This window comes from Eumetopias jubatus, unplaced genomic scaffold, assembly GCF_037043125.1.
Source record: "Eumetopias jubatus isolate StellerSeaLion01/CBP00866 unplaced genomic scaffold, mEumJub1_p1.0 scaffold_9, whole genome shotgun sequence".
NCBI lineage: Eukaryota > Metazoa > Chordata > Mammalia > Carnivora > Otariidae > Eumetopias > Eumetopias jubatus.
Genome location: NW_028274815.1, coordinates 63,588,976 through 63,610,126, shown reverse-complemented (window position 1 = coordinate 63,610,126; position 21,151 = coordinate 63,588,976). Strand labels below are relative to the sequence as shown.

The 21,151-nt window shown below is 39.5% G+C and overlaps 1 pseudogene; it reads left to right on the top strand.

Moving 5' to 3' along the window:
- Window positions 1-106: 106 nt before the first annotated feature.
- On the top strand, window positions 107-17,174 carry LOC114198525 (lethal(2) giant larvae protein homolog 1 pseudogene; annotated as a pseudogene).
- The last annotated feature ends 3,977 nt before the right edge of the window (window positions 17,175-21,151 follow it).

Sequence of the window (21,151 nt, the reverse complement as noted above, 5' to 3'; positions counted from 1 at the left end):
AAAAGGTTTCTATTATTCCTCTCCCTTCATCCTCCTCCCCCTGCACCTCTCCGCTCCCCCCCGACCCTGCCCTGCCCACATTTCTCATGGCATGTAAGCCGAAAACATGACGTGCCGGTAAGTTAAAAAAGGGTTAAGTTTGTTCATATTAATCCCTACAATTCCATTCCTATAATATAAGGTAAGACAAGGACTTCTGTGATTAAATGGGAAAAGGGCAGAGCAGCGTCTTCTTGTTTGGATATCTGGTCTGCTTGTTTATCAAAAAATTGTTTTCAATTATGTATATATATAAAAAGCCTTATTTGAATTTCAAATTCAAAGACATGCATACAAAATAATACCGAGGAACATAGACTCTGATACGATTCTCTTTCTCTCTCTCTCTGATCATTTACTCGGCTTTAACTTTTTAGCCATCTGTGTGTAGAGCCTTTCCTGTATTTTCCGTCCTGACAATGGAGTTTTATGTAGTCATAAAATAATACCATATTAGATCTCTCTTTTTTTCCTACTCTCTTCTTACTGTGTTAAATTATAACAAAAGAATAACTTTAGGAAACCAGCCAATTTCACAAAGAGGTGAAATAAAAGCCCCTTGGTGTAGCAGAAAAATAAAGCTGATCAGAGCCCAAGAAGGCAATGCTAGTCCCATTTCTAAAGTAAAGCAGAAAGTTTCAAAAATTAACCAGGATTTAAAGAAGAAATAATAGGAGATCGTTCTGTTTCTATAATCTTGATAGGTTGCACATTGCATGAAGTTTCATCTAAGAAATCAGAGTTCTGTGATAGGTTACTTTTTTTTTAAATATATATCCAAGAGATGATCTACTCTTTTTCTTTGAAAAAAATCTCTTTAGTATCACAGGGTAAGTACCATAAATACTGTGATACCATGTTGGTAGGCTGGAGATATTTAAATTGATCTTTTCTCCAGTACCTAAAAAATAAAAAATCAGGTAGCCAAGTGCATATAAAGGGAAAGACAAGTGTCTTTTTTTCCTCTGTAGTGTTATAAAGTGTTGGAATTAAGTAGTCAGTGTTTGTCTCTTGTATCAAGATAGTTATTTGAATGCTATAGGTTACAGCTGGTTGCAATAGTCATTTTTCTGATCACATCCTTTCATAATGAGATTTCGGCATATACCAACAGTTAACATTTGGCAAGTTACAGCTTTTAGAGATTCTACACATGGACTATTAGCAGGGAACCGAATGTGTCCTATAAAATGAGGGTGAACATCCTAAGTTTGCTTGTGTGTGTGTGTTTCTTTTTCCAGATCAATCATTTTGCCATTTGCTTCTTAATCACTATTTTACTTAGACTATCTCTGCAATTACTAGAATCAGTCCTTTCCCCTTCTTGCTCCTTCCTTTTCTCCCACGGGTGGTTTCTCTTAAGCTTTGTACCTTCGGTCACAAGGCTCCCACTGTATCTAGAACCATTTGGGGCAGCTCTGTCTCTTTCTTGCTTCAGTATTCATTTCTCTGTGAAAGCCTGCACTGCTGATTTCATTAAGAATATTCGCAAGTACGTTGGCATTTTTATTACAACCTTTATTTGTTGTCAGTCTCAGTACTAGCGAATAAGAGCTGTTGAACCAAGAACCTAGACTCAGCATTTTGGGGGAGGCAGTTTCTGACCACGGAGAGAAGAGCAGGGGCATTTAAGACTCCTTCCTTCCCTGGCTCAGACAACTCCAGCCCCAGACTCCTGAGACACAGGGTGCTGGCTGCTTCACCCATCCATGTGCTCGGTGCAAAAGGCAAAAAAGGTCAACTCTGTCCCAGCCTCTCTGCATGAAATTATGGTAGAAATTCACATTTGGAGAAAAGATCTAATTAAATCAGAATTTAAGGAATTAGGATTCAAAAAAGTCTGACTCACTGGTCACAGCATTAATTTGGAAGATCTACTTAAACTCATTCTTCAGTTTCATCTTGCTGGCTGTGTGTCCTTGGACACGTTCTTTTCCTGAGGTTCATCATATCATTTATAAAATGAGGATAATAGTAGTACCCCACAGATTCGTAGTGAAGATTAAATGGGATAATAAGTTATATTGGTTTGCAGTGCTCAGCTCGTAATATATGTAAAAAAAACACTGCCAGAGATTATACTATCTAGAAAGTTGAATACAAAGAGAAAAATGGAATGCTAGGACCCTGTGACCCTTGCACATGTACTCTGTCTGAATTTCAGAGCATATTCTTAAATTCTTCAATTTGAGAATTTGAGAACATATCTACAGAACTTCAGGAGTAGAAATCTTTGAGTATTCTAGACACTTTTCATATATAATTTCAGCTCAGTAAAAAGCCTATTGTTTGCTTTGATTTTTATTTTCACTATCTGACCAAGTAAAGCAGAAACAGATGGCTTTTCTGACTTAACATTATTTTAAGCTGCAAATACGTTGCCCACTTTTGAGCCTATGTGGTTAATCTGAAATCTGTCACACAATAAAATTAAACATTCCCTATTTTAAGGGGGAGGCAGCATGGATTAAACAAGAGTCAGAAGCCCTGGGCTCTCTCATCCTGTCTTAACTCTGAACGTACTACGTGACCTCTTAAGAATCACTTCACCTTGCTGACTCTCAACTTGCTCATCCATGAGGTAAGTTCGACTATATTGGGGTTTCTCAGTCTTCAGTGTGCATACTAATCACCTCAGGATTCTAATAAAGGGAAGAGTCTTATCAGCAGCCTGGGGTGGGGCCAGTGATTGTGCATTTCTAACCAAACTCCCAGGTGGGGCCAGGGCTCCCGGTCCCCAGACTCCACTCTGAATAATAGCCAAGAGCTGGATACATTCTTGGACAAATGCTGCGTAAGTTTGAGATTTCTATATGCATATTCACGAACAAGCATGTCACGATGGCCCCAAACAGGGATCCAGCACAATCCCTAACGTGAGGAGAGTACTTTCCAGTCAGCAGCGTGTTCCCACCCTCTTAGTCATCGCAGCGTTTCTGAGAGGAGCCTAAACTCAGAAAAGTTGAATCACTGTCTCGAGATCACACAGTCATATTGCCAATACGTGGGAAACCCGGGATCGAACGCAGAGCCTTGTCTCCAGCCAGCTGTGTTCACATAACCACGGTGTGTTCCATGATCCCCTTTGTGTCCACCAGGCCCCAGAAGGCACGAGGCCTAACAACACCTGACGACGTCATTTAGTGTCATCCACAGCCATGTATTTATGTGTCTCTTTAAAGTTACCTGTCTGTCGATAAAATCTAGGGGTTACCTGCTAAAGCCGACTTAAGACTTCATTTTCTTCCACATCTTTCCATTATTTTTCTGCTGCCTCCTACTCATCAAGTACAGAAAAGCATCTCAGGCCAGCATGTACATTTCCAGTTTCAATTGCTACAGAACACGAGTTCTAGATCTTAAAGGCCAAAAAGCATCTATTTGACTAAAGAGCTATAAGGCAGCCATAAAAATTATGGATCACAGAAATAAGCAATTAGTGTTATCTTCAATTGCTTTATTGGCAGTATTCACTCGTTAGAATAGAGGCAGCCGTAAAACAGATTGCAACATACTGTATAACAGCATATGGGATTTTACATTATAATGCTATTCTCTGCCAAGAAGTCATATTTTCATTTGAATGCATGGAACAGATTATCACAGGGTTTCCAGCATTAGAAGTGGATGACCCTCACTTTTTTTTGGTAGTTGTTGTTAAAAGGCAATTCCTGAGGTTATGACTAAATCAAAATACATACAACGGCGAATAGGCCTGTGCTACGTGCTTGCATCCTGGGCCCCTGGAAACTGGGCATGGCATGGAGCTACGGCAGATAATAAAGTCAATCTCTAATGTGGTGGATGGAGGGAGAGCTGAGGGTTTGCCAGTCTTCCAAACCAGCTGGCTCCAATTCTAGAGGAAGCTGCTCACCCGCCCATCTCATCACAGCTGAAGTGCCACAAAAGACACCACGCGCACAGGGGATGGAAATAAAACAATAGGAATAATAATACGAGACAGATAGAACAGGATCTCTGCTTAACATTGGGAGATGTTCTCCAGATCCGCTCTACCACTTTACAAAATGTACGTGAGCATGTTTATACGGTGCAGATAACCTATGTGCAGACCTTCAAATACATAGACCCTGGAACGTGTTTCAGCAGGCCAAGCTCTCAGGAATCACCCACACGCCAAGAGTCGAAGAGTTTCCCCTGTCCTTTGCACATTTGACAAGGTCCAATGTGGCACACCTGGAAATGCGGCTAAATGCCCACTCTCCTGTTTCAAGTTGGAAAAGGAGTAGGGAAAAGTACATCGAACAGATTCTCTTTCCAAGATCAGCCTGTGATATAGCAAATGAAAGGCTTTGAAAGGCAGGATTGCTGAAAAGGAAGCTTGTGTGGTTTCAAATTAGAAGTCATATTGTTGCACTCACAGTTGATCAAATAAATATTAATCACCAAATGTATTTATGTCACTTCTCACGCAATTGCAATATATTTCAAATGTGTTTTTAAATGGTGGATAAAACACACTGGGAGGGCAAAAAAAAAAAAAAAATCTTCTTTTACAGAACCTCAGATACTAGGCAGCTAGAGGCATATGTAGTAATTTACCGGAACAAAGGAATATGTTTGAATTCGTTTCTGTGTGTTTTCTGCTATTTATTCAAATCTAGTATAATCCAAATAATTTGATAGTCTTCAGAATCTAAGTATAATGATACCATGTTAAAAGTAAACTTTAATCTAACAATGTTACAGTGAATTAGTGTATTCACTTAAGTAATTTTTTCTAGTCTTAAGTCTGTAGAAATTATAAAACTGTAGAAAAATTAATTGTAATGAAAATTCTCATAATTTTTGAAAAAGATTATCCTAAATGATTACAAACGCAGTTAAATGCAACCAAATGATGCAAAACAAAGTATAGAAAAGCTGCTGCTTTCGCTATTCCTTGGTTACTTGGAGTAACATCTTCAGTCCTTAATTTCCAAATTTGAATGTTTAAGGACTCCTCCCTTTCTTCATAAGGGGAATTGGTGAAAAGAATGATCAGACTAAAAATGCAAGCATGTTGCAACCTAATCTTGCCTGTGCTATGTAGTAGCCCCCATGGCTTGTGTATATTGATATACCGTTTAAATTCTACGTTAGCTGTCATGGATTCATTTGTAAAGTTGCATAATGACCATAATGCCTATAGCCTCCTTCCAAATCGAGCTTGAAAAATTTTTAAGGTATTTCTCAAATGGTTAGAGTAATTTCTCGTGAATGAGTACCTTGTCTTCTTTTTAGAGTAAGAAAAGTTGGTAGTTTTCCAGGAGCCAAACAAGGGGGGCCCTTGAAAAACTCAAAATGAAAACAGGAACCAAGACAGTGGCTAGTTTATGCCTTTAGAAAATGCATGCTGACAGATTGAGGGTGTTCACCAATGTATAACATACAGTGAAACATCTGCCTTTTGGTTCAGCAGTATTTTCCTCAATAGCCCACCAATTTTCTTAATTTGGCAGCTGTGGCCTTGTGATTGAGGCGACCTTATTATATAGAAATGTTGAGAAGCAAGCTGTTCCTTGGGTCTGTAAAGTAGCAAACTCAAGGGATTACATATTTTTAAAATGTCAATGAGCATGTGAATATGTGTGTGTGTGTGTGTGTGTGTGTTTCACCAAAGAGGGTCTCACTGAGTCAGACAACAGTGACACCAAAAGTTAAATGGAGAAAATGTTTTTTAATATATTTATCTTGTTATGCAGTAATGTTACTCAATTCAGCATCGTTCAAAACAAACCAATGATGAATAATATCTTGCTATATAATGACTAGTTTTTCCTTTCCTTGCAATAAAGTAAAGCATTTAAGAGAGAGAAAAAAAAACACAAGCATCTCAAATAGCCTCTGCTTTGCTGCAAAAATAGACTGTGATGAGAGTAACTCTTCCAATCAATTATGCAGCATGGTTTTAAGTGAGGAAAAATTTCAACATACGTATCACTTCAAAATATATACAGCATGTATCTATATGTACAAACTGCGTAAATTTTGAAGGGCTACGAAGCGTATATTTTGCTACACCAAAGCTCTGACTGTTAAATTGATTGCAAGAAAACTATAATTTCTTTTGCTGAAAAACTTGAGCAATATGAATCTTACTGGGATTATTTAAACTCAGTGGTGTGTGTATACATCTATATGTGTGTGGGTATAAACAACAGGATTTCTACAAATTCTCTTCAGTAGGCTCAGAAGCAACTTCTCTAACTAAAATATTGCTCTGAAATTGTCTCCTTTAAAAATGACGATAGTAAATGAACATACTTCAAATTCCACAGTCAATACATATGGACTCTGAACCTGACACCCATAGGGGGGTTACTTAATGTCATTCACTCCCTTTATATACATGCAGGGTTCATTAATGGTCTCCCTTTAAGAGCACCCTTTTAAAAGAATGATCTGCCACATTAGCCAGAGCAATGTGACTTCGACTTTTACATATATACATATACATATACATACATATATATATGGTTGTTTTTTTTTTTTTCATTTTGGCTGAATTCAAGAACGAGTCTGTAGGCTAAAAGAATTGATCTGTCACAAAGCAACAGATTGCAGTTGGGACTGCCAACAAATCATAAGCAACAGTAGGTAATGACTAATTGTAACAGGAATGAGGGAACAGAGGGTGGGGATTGTTTCAGAAAAGGTAACGGAAAAAATGATCTTTCTCAAAAGAAATCAAACATTTTTGTTTTGATATTTGTTGTTAAATCAAATAACAAGCACAGCACCTCTGCTCTTCTCAATAGTTCCTAGTGATGCTGATCAATTTGACAATTTCTAAGAGATTTGTGATTTTCCATCACAGGTTGTTTTTTCTGTTCTTTTATTCCTATTAGTACTATTCTATGACACAGGTTTGAGGTTTCTCAATGAATTACTATTTTAACACACTCTTTGGAGCCATACAGTCTAAGACTTACAGAAAACGTTAACTATGACTTTCACTTTGTGGTAATGAATATACAACACTGTCTTAAAAAAAAAAAGAAAAGAAAAAGGAAAGGAAAGGGATTTATGAAGATTTACAAGGTCCAAGAAATAGAATGGCAAGAACAATCATATCCATCTTTTTTATTGATTAAAATATTGCAATTTTTAATTATCTATTCAATCTTCCTCAGATTTTCACAAAATACTTGTTCTTACACAAACATACATTTGTTTACAGCAGAAACTTAACCTTCTAAAACTTTAATTTATGAAATTACTTGGAGCTTGAGGTGTTTAAAGATATTAAACCCTGCACTAACTTCAAATGCTTTGGGGACATTCTGTAAGTTTTGCTTCATTGCAACAACAATTAACAAGATTTTCTGTGTAGTTGAAACACAAGAATTTTGTGGCTCCCTGTGACTGCAGAGATTACAAAGCATATTGGGTCAAGTATAATATATTTTTAGAGGTCATCTGTTTTGTTTAACCTTAAATTTTTAATTTCAACCAATAAAGTGCAGCAGGATTGCCCATATACATATTCAAAATGTAAAAAAGAACGATTTCCTTAATTGATGTTGTAGGCTAGTTACCCCAATCGTTAGGTGATACAACCTATTTTGTCTCATTGATACTCTAATTCCTAAATCCTCTGCTTTCTACAACATGTCTAGAATTCATGTCTATTTAATAACTACATCCAATATTCTTTGTCTCTTCATTACTCAAAGAAGAAATAAATAAAGGAAGCTAAGGACTACCCTTCTTTCTTAAGTCCACATTGATAGATGTCCCCAAAATTGTTTCTCAACAAACTCAACTCTTCCACTGCTGGAAAAGAGAAGAGCTGTTCCAGAATGTCAAATTCAAAAAAAAAATTAGCCATTAAAGTAGAGACATAGAAAAGAGAAAGTAATGTTTGCAGAAACAAATATCAGAACCAAATTGGATGGGAGGAGGGTGAAAAATAATGATGAACAATGAACTATAGATCACTGAAGCAGCACGTATGAGGGAAGGTAAGGAGCTAAGGGCACATGAGATGCCATGAGGACAGCAGGAACCTTGTGATAGGGACCATAAACAAAAAATATTAACAGGAAAAATGTAAAGCTCTGACAAAGAGAAGTAAACCCATATCTGAAACCCATGAAACACTAATAGAAAATCAGAATTATACTCTGCTAGATTTTAAATAAATTTTCCCTCTATTGTGCCTCTATCGTGTTCTGATTCTTTAATACTAATAAATAACTCAGCCTAAATCCAAGTCAGTAGGAATCATAGGCTTGGAATTTCCCATCTATATATGTAATCGGTATGCACCTAAACCATTCTTCTGTTTCCAAGTATCAGGATATTTTGGGGAAAAAAAAAACATATATCAGCATATTGATAACTGAAAGTCTGCTAAAGCTATTCATATTTACCATAAAACTGTTTGAATCTCCCAAGGCGTAAACTAGAGATGAGTTCATACTCCAGATTTCAACACAAGTGCATCAATCTCCCATTATCACCTCTAGTCTTTACATCCAAACACAGAGCGAGGGCCTAGCCACTTGACATAGTAATCCACTCTGGCCAGAACTCACATTTCAGGTGGTGCTTATGGACGGCTAGCACATAGAGCCAAATGCCAGGGTTACAGACAGTACTCAGTTCACCAGATACAACAGAAACACCACCAGTAATTTTCAAGGACTGATGAAACACCCCCTGAGGTGGACCCATTCAATCATTCATTCAGTAAATGAATCATTTGTTTATTCGTTCTTTCATTAAATATTTATCAAAAACACCTACCTACCATGTTCCTGATACCATACAATCCTATACCCTTATGTCTTAATGTTGTAAATACCAAACATATATTAGTGAAAATAATACAGTTCACCACAATACCAATTATAAAACTTGAATTACTACCTCTTTTCCCCACATTCTGATTATTCCCAGCCTTTCACGTGGGTCTTGTTTATAACTATTTGATACATTTGAGTCATTTCAGGTAGATCCTCTGCTCATACAGAAATACTTCGTTTAATAGTCAAGCTATAATGTAAGCTTACATGCAACGTTTTTCTCTTAAAAATATTCCTGGAAATATTTCACCTTAATATGAGTGAAATCACCTCTCAACCCCTCCACCAAAGGAAAGAAAGGCAAGCAAGAAAACATTGGATATTGGGATAGAGTAAGGCGCTGGAAAAGGGAGATGGAGGTTCAGGAAAGCAGGCATGACACCCGCATTTCATGATGGTGTCCAGGGCTAGCTTTGCTTCCACTCCAGGATGCATAAATTAAACTAATTGAGAACTGAGTGAGTTGGTTATTCATCTTATTTGTCTTGACCAAGTTGCAAAGAGAGATTTCCCATAATTTCATTCAGTAATTTGAAGTCTAATCCTTTCAATTGATGAATTTATAGATTTCAACCAAAATGAACAACCTCTGCTTTTGTTTTTTGTTTCCAGACACCTCTGTGTCACCAAAATGCAGGCCCAGATTATGCACTGCCCAAAGTATGCCCTTCTTTCCGTTTTCTCTAAGTTTACTATTATTTTTTGAGGTGTTTTAACCAGAACTGCATGTTCTATTACATACAGATTCAAGTTCATATGTAAAATATATATCACATATTTCCAATATATATTAAAATCACTGTTCATATATACACCCACAGCAGAATGTTTTCCTCACAAAATTAACTTAGAGCAATTGTAAGAGTTTGGTCAACATCAGTATTCCATGTGTTAAAATAAATAGGTAACTGATGTACTTTCTATCCATAATAACTCAACTACCAGCACAATTTGTGGCAGATTTTGGCTAATAAACTCAAAAATGACAAATACTTAGCAGAAACCTGACTATAGTAATTATTTAATGTAAATTAAGAATTAGCACTTTAGCCATTTTTTTCTAAAATGAACCTGTTTGTAAATGTTGGTAGTCGATTAAATAATTGTTTTTAAAAAATGACCGTTTCTTTGGAAGGCCCATGTGAAAACGAAACAAAACAAATCTCAGATTTAATCGCTGTAGGCCAAAATTTGAACTTTCCTTTGGGCTGTTCAGATTCAGACAGCATCATGACATAATTGAGCATTTACTGGGAAAAATTCTCCAACCAACCCCCAACTGTTTCCTTTTACCATCTCAAAATCAGAGCTGGTGATTTCTAAGGACAGGGAAAAGTGGGTGAGGGCCCCCAGGTTGCAATTGAGAGTAATTCTCACAGGATTCTTAGGTGTGCCCTCGATTTTTTCAGAGGGGACAATGGCTCTTGAACCAAATTTTGTATGCATGTGGTTCCTCCCAGTTTACGCCAGAGCACATTTGACTTCTCTACGGAGCTGTCCTTAGCCACTGCGACCTCGGTTCCTGCAGGTGACAGTATGGCTTTCTGCTGATTTATTAAAAATCTCCCATGTTATGGCTCCCGTGTACTCTCTGGAGTGTGATCATGTGACCAGTATAATCACAATCTGTCTCCCCGCTAACATTTCTCTACTTTGGTTATTTGTTTGATAAAGTGAGGAGCTTCCCTTTTGTTGCCCTTCATCAGAGCTTAATGTCTTTACTTTGGGATCAATATACTTTATGAATAATTTTATTTCCTTCTATTTTTATGGTCTTTTCTCCTCATTATCATACTGAGTTTATTAGCTGGTGCTGTCAGTATCTCTACCCTGTCATATGTTCCTGAGGTACAGTAAATATCACTTGTGTTGTAATTAATATGCACACCCTCTGCAGTAATTAAAGTACAGACCCCTTCAACCAGCTGAGCTTCCTACACTAATTCCACCTTATCTTCATAATGAACTTATTGTAATCTGAAACTACTACTGAATATTGTTCAGTAAGGCTAGAAGAATGAAATCTAACGAGATGCAATAATATTTGTGAACATGTTAATATAAAAAATGAATTTAATTAGTCTAAATCTAATTAAATTTCCCATACAATTAAAAGCCTCCCCTTCCTTCCATTTTTTAACATCTAACAAATGCCACATTATTGCCCTTTCAGTTATTTCTACAGAGCAGCAGACTGGACAAGAGCTTTTTTCCCTCCCTAGAAGATACACACAGCAAAGCCTATAGGAAGCAGACATTGGACAGTGACATAGCAGGGAAATAGCTGAGTCCCTTTGAGGAACTACTATCTAAAATAGAAGACTTACAAGATTTGGACAAATCGAAAATCCGACCTTTCTTAAAAAAAAAAAAAACTTGAGCAAAATAGTTTCTCAAATTATCAAAAAAAATCTGTGAATCAAAAAATACATCTTAAAAATGCCTAATGCCATAGGTACAACGCAAGGGGCACTAAGGCACAGACCCTGTCTGCAAGGAGCTTATATCTTAATGAAAGAAAGACATATTTCAACTCTGCAAATATTTATTGGGCATCTTCTAGAAATAATAGAGACAGTGCGTGTCACAGAATCTCTAAGCAGGATGGAAAAGGAAAAGTCTAGCACTGAACTTGCACCTTGATAGACAGGGGAGAGAACATTTGGGGCAGGACACTAGCTGTTGCTGTATAGATTCAGTTTTGCTGGAGAAAAAAAGTGTATAAGTTAGGAAAAAAATAGACACAAAAGACTAAATCAAGATACATGATTGGCACAAAGGAGGAACTGCATGCACATTTAATAGTACACTTACACTGTCAGGAAACATTTCAACAAGAAAAGTGAGTGCTGGAAGTACGGAGCTGCACTAGGCAGGCAAACAAGCCCTCAAACTGGGTGAAGGGTCAGGCATGGCCACAGCAGTGCCAATCAGTGGGATTACTGCAAGGTGGAAAGATGTTACCAAGAGGGTAGAGCCCTGCTTTTTTAATTATTCACAGTAATGACTTGGATCTTGGAAGGAAAGAAATCATTTCCAAGACTGTAGATGAAACTAAATTAGCAGGCAGCACAGCATTAAGTACCAATAACACACACGCACACACACACACGCATGTATAAATGTATCATCTTGAGAATTTAGAAGTGGTTTAGTGGTCAAAGCACTTGTCAATGAGGACAACACATTTACTCCCACAGTTGTTTTCTTGTCTGTTTGTTTTTTAAACTACCCCGGCTGATGAGAGATTTATAAGACATGTTAATGAATGGATCACTTGGAAGGAAGTTATCAAGTTATGTCATTCCTCCAGAAGTTGAATCTAACCTCCACCATTCCTTGGCACCTGTTCTGGCATTCTCAGGGCAATGATGGATCAGCTCCCCAAGAAAAAGCAACATCTATTCTTCTACTAGACTTGATACGAATTCAGTTGGGAAAGAACAAGAAGCATTTAGAGCAGCGTCCATGCAATAGTCTCTGCAAATTATCACTAAACTTGCTTTTAGGCATGAAATGTCCCTTAGCAACAGTACCTATCCCTGTGCCTCAATTACCCCTGCTAACACCACACATGATTCTTCCCCCGCCCTGCCCCCTATTTGGTCTTGAGCTTCTACTTTGAAATTGCACTTTTTTCCTAATGCATTAAGTACACAGAAGTTTGAAAACCTAGAATCATCTCATGCCATCCCCTAATATAATCAAATGAAGACAATTTAAATTGTATGTAAATTACACCAGTCAGAAGGCAAAGAGTTCTGGGCGCCTGGGTGGCTCAGTTGGTTGAGCAACTGCCTTCAGTTTAGGTCATGATCCTGGAGTCCTGGGATTGAGTCCCACATCAGGCTCCCTGCTCAGCGGGGAGTCTGCTTCTCCCTCTGACCCTCCCCCCTCTCATGCTCTCTCTCTCTCTCATTCTCTGTCTCAAATAAATAAAACCTTAAAAAAAAAAGAAGGCAAAGAGTTCTGAGTAGAAACCTGATAGTCTAGGAAGTTATCCCAAAAAGCAAACTTCTGAGAACTTTGCAACAAAGAGCTTCAGTGATGAAAACAAATAATATGTGGAAATGTATTGCTACAGCTATGCATTGCAAATCAAAGGAACTAAAATAAAGTTAGGCATTCTCTAGAAGAGTGCTCACTATATTTTAAGGAAAATTTAAATGTGCTTCAAAAGGGCAACATGGAGAAAATGGAATGATACTGATACCAAAAATAAATTACAAAGAAAATCTGGGCTGTTTTGCTGTTAAAAAAGAAAACTAAAACATGTTGACATCTACCTGATCTCAAACATGTTAACGTTGATCCTGACTATCAAAGGGAACCTACGTCTGGTAGGAATGAATGGAGATTCTAGAAGATATACTTTTAAAATTCCTGATTGAGAAAGTTTTGGTTATACCACTGAAAATCAGTGAAACCAGAATGTCAACCCATTATTAGAGAAGTCAAGAGAAGTCAAGAATTGGGTGTACATGTCTGTGTCTGTGTATGCATTTGGATATACGAGAAAGCAAAAACTGGAGCTCGGAAAATTAAGTAACGTGACATTTCCTTCAGTAAGCTCTACCAAACTATTAGCTGAAAATAGAATAATTTATCCTAATTTATATTTGTTCATCTTTAAGCTTTATGTTCAGTTCACTATAGGAGCTGAACCTGATGTTGAAGAATGGTCTCAAAGGGCAGGAAAAGTTATAAAAATTTTAAGCAAGTGTTGCTCATGTCTGTCTGCATTTCTGAAAATTGTTCATGTGAAGGATGGGCTTGGCTTGTAGCAAATATTTTGTGACTCATGATTTATTTTGCATACTCAGCATAGTTTGGGAGCAATGCTAATGTTTATGGATTATTGCACTAACTTGGAAATTATAGTGTAGTATTTGTAATTCAATAGGAGTTTTCTTAGAAAGCAGGTGTACTTATATTTGCTCACTGGTAAGGTTAGTGACAAAGTCTAGGAACCAAAGTGGAAGACAGATATCAACTCTATGCAGGATTTTTGCACCTGTGATGTGTGTGTGTGTGTGTGTGTGTGTGTGTGTGTGTGTGTGTGTGTGTGTGTAGGGCGGTCAGTTCCAAACTTCTATTTGGTGATATGCTCCTGATTCAGTAACAGCTTGTAGGCAGGCTGTGTTCATATGGAAATGTCATTAAGAAAGGTTTCTGGGGCGCCTGGGTGGTTCTGTTGGTTAAGCATCTGCCTTTGGCTCAGGTCATGATCTCAGGGTCCTGGTAGCGAGCCCCACATCAGGCTCTGTGCTTAGCGGGGAGTCTGCTTCTCCCTCTCCCTCTGCTCATGCTCTCTCTCTCACTTGCTCACTCTCTCAAATAAATAAATAAAATCTTTAAAAAAAAAAGGTTTCATCATGAGCCTCCTGGTGTCTTCTCTAGCTCCTCTTGTCAGTTTGTTTACATACTGGACCATCAATCCCTTAACATCACCCAGTTGAAACAATAAAACATGACAACTTAATGATAAACAAGATGGAAAACAGAACATGTTAGGATGCTTACCTGAAAAATTTTCTTAAAGGAAACCACTGATTATGAAAAGAAAGTTTAAAAACTGGGGAAGTTAAAGCTATTCTCATTCTGTGTGTGTACTGTATGTATATATACACAGTATACATATTCGCATTTAAAATACATTCTTTGATAATTTAATACTACTGACATTGGTATAAAACACAAAGAGCAACATTTCTCTCTCCCTTCTTTCCAGAACTACTGAGGTGAGTTTGATAATGTACATAAAACCTTTTAATCTACTGAATGTTAGAATTGTCATAATTTTCTTCTGTAGTTATCACTTTCCTTTGGTCATAAAAGCCCTAATTGCATTATAAGGTGTCAAAGCAAAACCAAAAACTCCAATTTGCTTTCCTTTTTTTCCCAGGCTTAACTGAATGGGATTCTAAAATTAAATTTCACTGGTTTACAAACTCTCCCCTCAAATTAACACAGAAGTGATTGAAGGCATTTTTAGGTACACCTGCTCAACTACTATTTTAATAAGAAAATGACTTAGAAATTGGTAGATATAACACTATTGTTGGTACAAACTAAGCCATGTCTCACAGTACAGATACTCAGATAGAATCCATCTTCAATACTCTGATTCCTCCAATTTATCTTTGTACCTAGCTTCGGTTTCAAACAAAGTCTTATGCCCAAATGCTCACTGGATGCCCAGCATGTTTGCTTGTGGTAGCTAAATAACGTATGGAGAAATGATAGAGGCAAAATCTAGAAAAATTATTCTCCTGTATATATTCAGCATTAAGACAGAGATACCCATTGGCAGTTACCTGCTTGGCCCATTTCGCCAAGGTCCCCGCCAAGCTGTGGGCCCATGTTGTAAGCTCTGGCAAGTTGCAGCGCCCCCAGGGGGCCTGCAGCACCTCCAGCTAGTCCATCACCGGGGGCCAGAATCTGGCCCAGGAGCTGTGGTGGCGAGGTCAGCTGCTGACCTACAATGAGCACCGCACACTGCAGTTCTGGGAGGTCCCCAGCCGTGGCACTGTGGCCGCTCTGCAAGCTTAGCATAGCTGTCCTCTTCCAGGCCGACTGCAAGCATGTCAGTAGGCTGGCCCGTTGGCCTGGCAAACACGCCAACAGGCTAGGAGACGACTGGTCACCCTTCTGCAGGAGGGGCTGCTTGGACATCAACAGCCACGATCCGGTCCTGTCCGTGGAGAATGTGGCACTCTGCAAGGACGCAGCCCAGATGGTGGTGGTTGGCACTGCAGGCCAGGTGCTGATGCTGGAGCTAAGCAACGTGCCATCAGAGCAGGTGGTCAGCACGACCTCCTCCAGGATTGCGAGGGCATCACATGGAAGGGCCAGGAGTGGCTGAGCTCTAACCCTCTGGCTTCCAGCCCCACGTGCTGGTTCAGTGCCTGCCGCCAGCTGCTGTCACATCCATCATGCTCCATTTTGAGAGAAGCCTTAGGAGCCTTGCAGCCTTTTGCATCAGTCATGGCTATGGCCTCTTCAACTACAAGTGCAAGAGCCCTGTGCTGGCCAAGTGCACCCTTCAGACCCAACGATCCCTGGGGCTGTGCTCCCAGGCGAAGTTGCTCACTGTGCCAGTCTTTTCCGCGCAACTGTTCATCCGGAACAGCCACGTCTCAGGCAAGAAGCGGCAGCTAATGCTCACGGCAAGTTGCAGGAGGCCCATGCGTGGAGCAGGCCCGCCCCGAGGACGAGGAGATGACGATGCCCGTGCAGCCCTGCATGGAGCCCTGCTGGCTGAACACTCCCTCTCCCGCACTAGGCACTGCCTCCGCTTCCTCACACGTTCCTTGGATATGCAGCCCGCCCCAGACCTCCGTGCGGCACGAACTCGGGCTCCATGTTTGCCTACGCGATGGCTGTGCGAACAGCGAGAACACGGTGGGAACGGTGGGAGGAGCAGGCAAGGAGATGCAACTGACACACTGTGCGCCCGCCTTGGCTTTGTCGTGCAGTACGTGCGTGGCCACACGCTGCCTGAGCTCTGAGTGGCCTCACGGGACCTGGTGCAGGTGCCTGATTTGCAGGGCGACCATGCCTTCCACACTGCCTCTGAGGAGCAGTTCAAGGTGTTCGCAATGCCCAAGGTGAGCGCCGAGATCAAGGTCAAGCTGATGACCACAAGGGGCTGTTGCTTGCACAAAATGGCACTGGTTACCTTTGCCAGTGTGGCCTATAAGGGCTATACCAAGACCTGCCAGGCCTGCCTCATCAACCTGAGTGACATCCACATCTTCTCTGTGCCTGGCCTGCAATCCCAGAACCACTATTCCTGCATCTGGAAGGAGAACGTCAGCGTCATTTCCCTCTGTGTCTTCACATGCCCGAGTTGGGGCTTTTACCTGATGTTCCCAGTCGAAATTTGAACGTTTCTCCTTAAGTGCCCAGAACATCACAGAGCTGCTCACCTATCTGGACATTAGCAGGCTGCATGACACCGCCCATGCCAGCTGCAGATTCCCAGGGTCACCCAAGCTGAGCCAGGCCAATGGGACTCCAGGCATCATGGTGGCCCCATGAATCTGCCATGGGAACCCTGGTCTTGTCTGCAGCAAGGGAACAGACACCCTAGGGCCACCAGAGGCCATCCTCTTGCACATGTCCGTGGACTTGGCCACCAGTGCTTATACCACGCTGGACACAAAAGGAGATGGTAGGATAAAGGGCGTGAAAGATTTCCTGGGCTCCTCCGAGGATTCTGAGAAGAATCTGGGGAACCTAATGTAAGAAGAGGCTCAAGCCTGCATCATGTTGATCAAAATGAGGAAGGCCAGGACTACCAGCCACCTGCCCTGCTAGGAGCTGGGGTCCAGCATCCCTGGCTCCTGCCTGTCCCTTCACTTGGACCAATACCTGCTAATCTGTGGGCTCTGGTGGGATCTGCCCACCTTGGCCTCAGGGTATGGGCCCAGTACTCAGCCCAGAGCCTCTGGGACAGATTCAGACTGGCCCCTTCAGATGGGCTACCCTGGAGGCCCAGTGCCACAGGAAGAGGAGAGCTGAGGCTAGCAGCCATGCCATCTCCTATTCCACACACCATTCTTCCCACCTTCCTTTGCAGAGAGTATTTTTCTAATGCCTGTGCTGGGCTGGACAGTCATTTCTAAAACTATTTTGATACTTGCTCCTGAGTCAGCTGCCTCCCACATCCAGCCTGTGCATGAATGTACCCGGTATGTACATATACATATATGTGACTGGGAGTACTGCAGGGCACACAGGTCTGGGACCTGGTCCGGTGTGGGGGTGGAGGGCAGGATAGGTTTCCCTTAGACTATATTTTCGGGGGAGGGGGTTTCCCCCTTTTATTTTGTTAAAATTTGAGTTTTAATGTCAAAAATACTGATTTTTTAATATTGAAAATGAAAGCATGTAATGATTCTTAAGGGGGGAAAAAAAGACAAGAGTGCCAATAGAATGAGCCAGAACAAATATTTTAGTTATGATTTTTACATTCCGTGATTCTCTCTACCTAGCATTGCTACCCAGAATGTTGTTGAAACCATGGGAAAGGAATCAAATAGTTATTTTTAGCTAAAACATTATGGAGTTTAGGCCTGAATTTCATAAGTGATAAGGTTACGCATGTGCCTTTGAGAAAATGCTGAGAAACTTTACTGGGCCTCAGACAGAAAATATAAGTTGTGAACTTCTTTAATGGCTGTGCCTTCCAAAGTAGAACAAAGGGAAAGAGTTATTGAGGTAACTAAAACAAAGCAAGAAATACCGCAGAAAAAGAGAAAAATACTTTTCCCCAGGTCTGAATCTAGCAGCTCAGAACACATGAAGGAGATGAATGAACCTAAAAGGTATTTGCAGCTAAAGAGATAGATGCTGAGCTATTATTTCTTGTGATGCTATGAGATATTTATAACAACAAAAAAACCTCTTGAAAATAAAATCAGCACCCAGTTTCTCAGCAACAAACAACCTTCAGATTACAGTAGCAATATTATACCTTAAACACTAGTTCATGTTTAAATATTTTAATAATGACAAATAAAAATTTGTGTTTTCTGTATCAGCTGTGTCTACATTCAGATGCTATTTTCAGAATATTTCCTTTAATAACCTTCTCTTCCCATATTTATAATAATAAAGATGAACTTGGAGCAAAATATTTTCTTTTTGGACTGCTTCCCTATCCTAAAACTCTAATCAAATCATAATATTTAGAAACTTTTAAGTTTTACATGTGCTACTTAATTTTTTATTTATTTTTTTTTAATTTTTTTATTGTTATGTTAATCACCATATATTACATCATCAGTTTTTGGTGCAGTGTTCCATGATTCATTGTTTGTTCATAACACCCAGTGCTCCATGCAGAACGTGCCCTCCTTAATACCCATCACCAGGCTAACCCATCCCCCCACCCCCCTCCCCTCCAGAACCCTCAGTTTGTTTTTCAGAGTCCATCATCTCTCATGGTTCGTCTCCCCCTCCGACATACTCCCCTTTTCTTCCTCTCCTGTTATCTTCTTCTTTTTCTTTTTTCTTAAAATATGTTGCGTTATTTGTTTCAGAAGTACAGATCTGTGATTCAACAGTCTTGCACAATTCACAGCGCTCACCGTAGCACATACCCTGCTACTTAATTTTTTAAAGGAAAGTATTAAAAGTATATTTTTAGAAGTCAAAATTTTTGTAATCCAAAGAGCATTATGGAGTCCAGTTTGAAAACATGCTCTGCTACCTTTCCAATTTAAAAAAAAAAATAATATACATACAGTGCTTGACATCTCCCTTTGCGAGGCATAAGTTCCAGAAAGCAGGCAACATTACTGAAACATCTGTTATTTCACATTGTCCACTAAATGGCTTTCCTGGTCACATGATCACAAGAAATTACCACCATGCTTGTAGTCATTAGAGATATTGTAGTTTATACGACTGGCTTTCAGTTCTCCTACTCTGTTGGTATCGGTTCATACAAAGTGAAAGAGGTGAAGGATGCTGTTCAGGTGCATCAAGTGATACCGTATTGGCCTGAAATATATCATGTATCTCCCAAAGCTCTTGGACTCGAGAAATTCTTTGCATGTAAACTAAAACAAAACCCATTTAGTTGTAACCCTCATGCAACACTTTGCTAAAATCAAATCTGAGATGTATTCTTTTTCAAATAAGACTTTGTCTTCTATGCCATATCAAAGCAACTTGTTGACAAGTGAAAAGTAAATTATACATGTGGTAAGTTTTATCTTGGTTTGCTTTCGGGGATTGCTGTTGTGTGTGTGTGTTTGTTTTTCTTTGTTTCAGTTTGTTTTGTTGTTGTTGTTATATGATGCCAAACAGTTGATTTCATAGATTAATTTTTTGTCATGGTAGTGACTTAATTAGACAGGTTCTTTAATTTACCGATGCTTAGTACACAATCCTATAGAAACAGCCTAAATGAGGGCTTTGCACATTAAAGGATATACACTTAGGAGAAACGCAATACAAAACTAAGTAGAAATTGAGAGTTTCCGAAATAATCTATACTGACTTCTGATTCCAAATCCACTTCTAAATTTTTTTCGTATTTCACGACATGCTCCTTAAAACAACAACAACAACAACAACAACAAAGGCCAAAAAGAATGTTCTCTAAGAACATTACATTGCATAGCTTAAAAACTAACATTGATTTCACTATGGTGATTTTATTTTTCGTAAGTAGCCACAGCACCTCCCTCCCGCATGCTTATCTTAGATGTAACTTTGACACTACCCCCCACAAGAGATGAGGTCTGCGTGCCCTCTCCTAAAAGTGGGCTGGCTTTGTGGCTGTTTCCTCTAACAGAGTGTGGCTAAGTTGCTAAAGGCCATGAAGCTTCTGCTTTGTTAACTAAAATACTTGTTCTTAAAAGCTTGTACAAAGCCCCATTGCACAGAGGCCACTCTGTTGTGAAGGAGCCGAAAGCCACCCAAAAGGAGAAACTGCATGGAGGTCGTGAGATGACAAGGGGAGAGAGCGATGTCTAGGAGCCCCCAGCTGCTGGGGCCTCTCACTTTTCCAGCTCTGGCCCCCGTATGACTGCAACCCCAAGAGAGACCCTGGGCCACAACTATCCGGCCGAAGCTCTTCCAAATTTCCCACCCACAGAACCCAGGAGAAATAAAACAATGGCTGTTTTAAAGCCCAAAGTTTAGAGAAATCAATATATTTATAGATGATGTATTAAATAAATGTTTGTTGAATGTCTACTCTGTGCCGGGCAATATCCTGAGTACTGAATCCTGCAAAGATTTTGTGCCCCCCCAAAAGTTTAATTAATCCCTTCATCCTCTGTGTTTCCATGGCTCTCTTTAGATAAGTAAAATAGCACATTTCTTTTGTCCATATTGTGTAAGTTGTATACATGTTTGATTATAAACCTCTCAATTCAGGATCCGGGTCTCAGTAAATTTTGTTTCCCTCTGTAGTGTTCTGTAGTGCACACAAATGTTCAGTGATTGATATACAGCACCTGTCTGGATAAGAAAATTCAAGGCAGGGAAATGACATCATTATCCCCCATGGTACAAATGAAAAGCTAATATAGGTTTTAATGTATGACTTCTTTAAAAGAGCTGAAGCTTTCAACTGGAGGAAAAAGAAGTACTTTTTAACACATTTTGAATATGTGATCTTTATTATTAAGCTACTTATTGAAGCAGTCAAAAAAAAAGCCTTTTTCAACTACTCCTAGTCATTAGTAAATAAACCTTATGTTTTTAAAATAACTATCCCTTAAACTAGTTTTGTTTCATCTGTCAATTAGTCTGTTTCCACAGTTCTAGATTATTTT